General features: G+C 35.8%; 1 pseudogene; it reads left to right on the plus strand.

Moving 5' to 3' along the window:
• Nucleotides 1–1224: 1224 nt before the first annotated feature.
• On the plus strand, nucleotides 1225–3123 carry LOC140892944 (2-alkenal reductase (NADP(+)-dependent)-like; annotated as a pseudogene).
• The last annotated feature ends 1182 nt before the right edge of the window (nucleotides 3124–4305 follow it).

Raw genomic sequence — 4305 nt, forward strand, 5'->3', positions numbered from 1 at the left:
ATTGGATACGACGTGAGTGTAATTATACTATTTGTGTATTTAAGTAACTTATATGATCAAGATTCAATATCGTGTACATCGATATTTACATCGATTATATCGTTTGATTTTACTATTATGTCACAGATTTTGTTTTCAATTTATGTAAGATTTGAGAAATGAAAATTTTGTGTTGAATTTTTTGCTATGTAAAAATTGATATACAAATATTAGCATACATGTAATATCACGTTTTCTAATATTATTCGTGTTCTTCAGACATTATTTATATATATCTCGTCTATAAAATTCCTCATTCATGATTTGTTACGTGCAACGCATGTACACTTCTCTAGTATATATATAATTTTCTTTAAAAAAAAGAAAAAAGAAAAGAAACAAGAATGTGACATTCCATAAGATGTTCAATTGAGCATCTTAAATTTTTTTCAAAGAAAAAAAAAAAGCTTCAAGGGAACCATATATATATGTAAAGATTTTGAGTAAGAGAACTTTGGGAGCCATCCATAAAATAAATTAATCTGATTTATATTTTTAATAAAAAAAAATACTTTTTACGAGTCGGGTCGGGTCGGGGACATCTGGTACGAGCTTTTGTGACAGAGTTTTGGTTTTTTTTTTTATGACGTGGAACTTGCAGCTGTTATCTTTCGGTGCACACTGTGTTAACCCTCAGATTAACGCAATAAACTGCAAACTACGCTAGCTAGATAAATCGCACTAGGCAAACCCTGTGCGACAAACTAGTTTAAGAAGGTGTTGGTAGGAGGAATCGAACTCCTAATTTTTAAGCCAAGTGTTCACCTACTCCATCAACTAAAACAACTTTTGATGGAATGAGTTTTAGTTCTTTGATCGGATAAATTTTGGTGTCGGTTGTAATAAATAATTTTTATTCGGCCTACATTTAACGCGATCTTTTGTCAAGAGTTCTCAAATATTTAGCCAAAGATATCGACAATATTCAGCATAGCGTCATGTCACAACTCCAAGTCTCCAACAAAAAAAATCGAGTTAAATGTGCAAAACCAATTTTTGCATATAAAGAATAAATTTAGTCCAACGAAATGATCAACTTAAATTATGATGTGTTTGGAATTTTAGCATGGGTATTAATCAACCATTATATGCATCCCATTATCTTCCATTTTCAAATAAAATAAGCGGCCGGTTATGTGTTAGTATTCATTAGCTAATCAATATTCCTTCTACTGGTGCAGCCGTATGCTACATCATATATATATATATAATTATAGAGATAAACAGAGGCAGCTTGGGAGTGGACATAAACCTGAGAAGATAATGCAGGAAATTATAAGTAACAGGTTCGTAGCCATAAAGGATCATGTGAATGGAGCTCCCAAAGATTCCGACTTCGAAATCAAGAAGGAAAAGATCATTTGCGTGTGTCCAACAATGACCGTGATAGTCAAGAATCTCTATGTATCCGTCGATCCGTACCAGATCAACCGTATGAAGAGCCGCAGCGCATCCCAGGCAGCGATAAGCTTTGCGGCCGCCATTAGCCCCGGCCAGGTACGTATATGTACTGATCAATGGATATAAGTTAGTTAATAACTACCTTTTATAGGTACGCATGCTTGGATTTGGTACATATATATATATATACATGAATTATAGGCCATTGATACTTACGGCGTGGGACGCGTGGTCGCTTCGGGGCGGCCGGATTTGGAGAAGGATGATCTTGTGGTCGGTTTGCTGACATGGGGGGAGTACACAGTTGTTGAAGAAGGAAGGCTTCTGAATAAGTTGGACCCGATGGGACTACCTCTGCCTTACCATGTTGGGCCTCTTGGTACGTATGTTCTTACTTAATTCGAAGATGTCTATGTCACTGCACCACTATTCGTGGTGACGGTTGCGAAGAATTCTTGATGAATAACACGAGGACACATGAATTTCAGCATTTTAAACAGGGCTTAGGCATATGTTTTTTTTTAAGGCTTTCATTTTCAACTAATTCCGAAAATCGAACGGCGATTTTGTTGGTATATGTTGCAGGATTTAGTGGACTTACAGCGTACGGGGGATTCTTTGAAGTGTGCAAACCAAAGAAAGGTGAGAGTGTATTCGTTTCAGCAGCTTCAGGATCTGTTGGAAGTTTGGTTGGCCAATACGCTAAGCTCTTTGGTTGCTATGTGGTTGGTTGTGCTGGTTCTAAGAAAAAGGTGCACTTTCTAATCTTATATTTTTATTATAGATATTATCAGTTATCCATAAAACGACTTTGTTTATTCTACATCGTGAATGTTACTTCTGATATAATTTACACAAGATGTTCATGTGAAACTAGAACCAGAGTGTTACGCCTCAACATAGAATTAATAGAAAAAGCGGCCTTAATTATACAAGCATGTTTTTAAAAAATATATAGTGTGTGAAATTGAATATGATTATAAATGTAGGTTGATTTGCTAAAGGAGAAGCTAGGATTTGATGATGCATTCAACTACAAGGATGAGAAAGATCTCAAGTCAGCACTCCGAAGGTTCATTCTGAATTTTTCGTCTCTGTCTTCTTTTAATGAAATTTTTTTTTCTCTATATAAGTTCGAACTAATGGTGAACAAGTCAAAGCTAGGTAATTGTAACGTTTATAGACTATAGTAATATTTGAATAAAGAAAAAGTTCTAGAAAAAAAATAAATTAAGAGAATTATAATTTCAATGAAAAACCAAGTCCCATGCATGCATTTTGATTCTTATTCGATATCAGGTACTTCCCCGAGGGTATGACATATACTTCGACAACGTAGGGGGCGAGATGCTCGAAGCAGCGGTTGCAAATATGAACGCTTTTGGGCGAGTCGCGGCCAGTGGCGCCATATCCGAATACACGGGTGGTGGCAAGAGGGCGGCGCCCGATATGTTGGATGTGGTATACAAGAGGATTATCATTCAAGGGTTTCTGGTGACGGATTTCTTGAAATGCTTCGATGATTTTATCGCGACGACGGCGGAGCACCTCCGCATGGGCGAAATGCAGGCACTTTGTGACATATCGAGTGATGTGGAGAGCATCCCTAGTGCTTTTGTAGGACTCTTCAGTGGTGATAACATTGGGAAAAAGATCGTTCAAATTGCGGATGCATGATTGAGGATTTGTGATCGAATTTTACATGAATAATAACAAGTGTGTTTTTTGTTGAGAAAAAAAACACGCACACACATATATATACACTAATTTTTATATCATAAGAATCAGAAATCTATGTGTGCACAATTGTATTGGACAGGGGGATTTGATGTGATGGATTCAATTATATATATTAATCATTGATCGTTTTATATAAAAAAAAACCACCCCTCGCTTTGGTTTTGCAAAGGACGTTGTAGGTTTTCCAGTGCATTTTCCGTTTTCCAGTTTCCAAACGTTCGCACATTCGCTTTCAATTGCCTCACAAACCAGAGTCGGAACCCTGAAACAGGACATTGCATAAATGGTTATTGCTTGCAGAATTGATTTTATCATTACCAAGTAATCCGAAAAGCAGAGGTCACAGAAGATAGAGTTCAATTTTATTGTTCATCTGGATGTTATTTGATCTACAACTATATATTTGATCTACGACAATGAATATGTTACTTGGTTTTGAAATCACCAAAAAGAGGAAAATTGATGAAGAACACTTCGTAATTTTGGTGATGATTAACATATCAATTGAACAAGTTAAAACAAAACCAAGAACAAAGTAAAATCAGTCTGATATCAAGTTTGTAGATTGATATGGACATGTTAAAACGCTTAAGTATCTCTCTTCTGACATACTCGATTGATCAGACAAGATAAGAGAGACCATATCAACACCAGACCAGATCAAATCTACACAGCAAATTGTTAGACTATAAGACAAGAAAAATTGTTGAAAATATAAACGTTATTCTCCGTACTCGACGAGATTCAAATTGGTCCACTATATTTTGAAAGGTACGATGACACATGTCATCTTCGGGTTCAAAGTCGGATAAAACAAGAGACAAACATTCTACCGGCTACTTTTTTAACGTTGAGCGTCTATAAATATTTGATGCTACTCAGTGATCAACAAATTTTGCTCTCGCGATTCTGAACTTAAAGATTATCAAGCTTTCATTAGTGAATTTCATGCAGTCAGACAGTAGCATATCAAAGCTTCATACATAGAGTTCAAGCTCACTTATCAGATCAATTGATTAAGATCACTCTGTGATACTTAAACCAGCTTGTTGAAGCATGTCTTACTTTGAATTCAAGTTGTAATTCAGTCAGATAGTTATCTGAATTAATTGCGAAGTTGATACT

This window comes from Henckelia pumila, chromosome 3, assembly GCF_033568475.1.
Source record: "Henckelia pumila isolate YLH828 chromosome 3, ASM3356847v2, whole genome shotgun sequence".
In the NCBI taxonomy this organism is placed as follows: Eukaryota; Viridiplantae; Streptophyta; class Magnoliopsida; order Lamiales; family Gesneriaceae; genus Henckelia; species Henckelia pumila.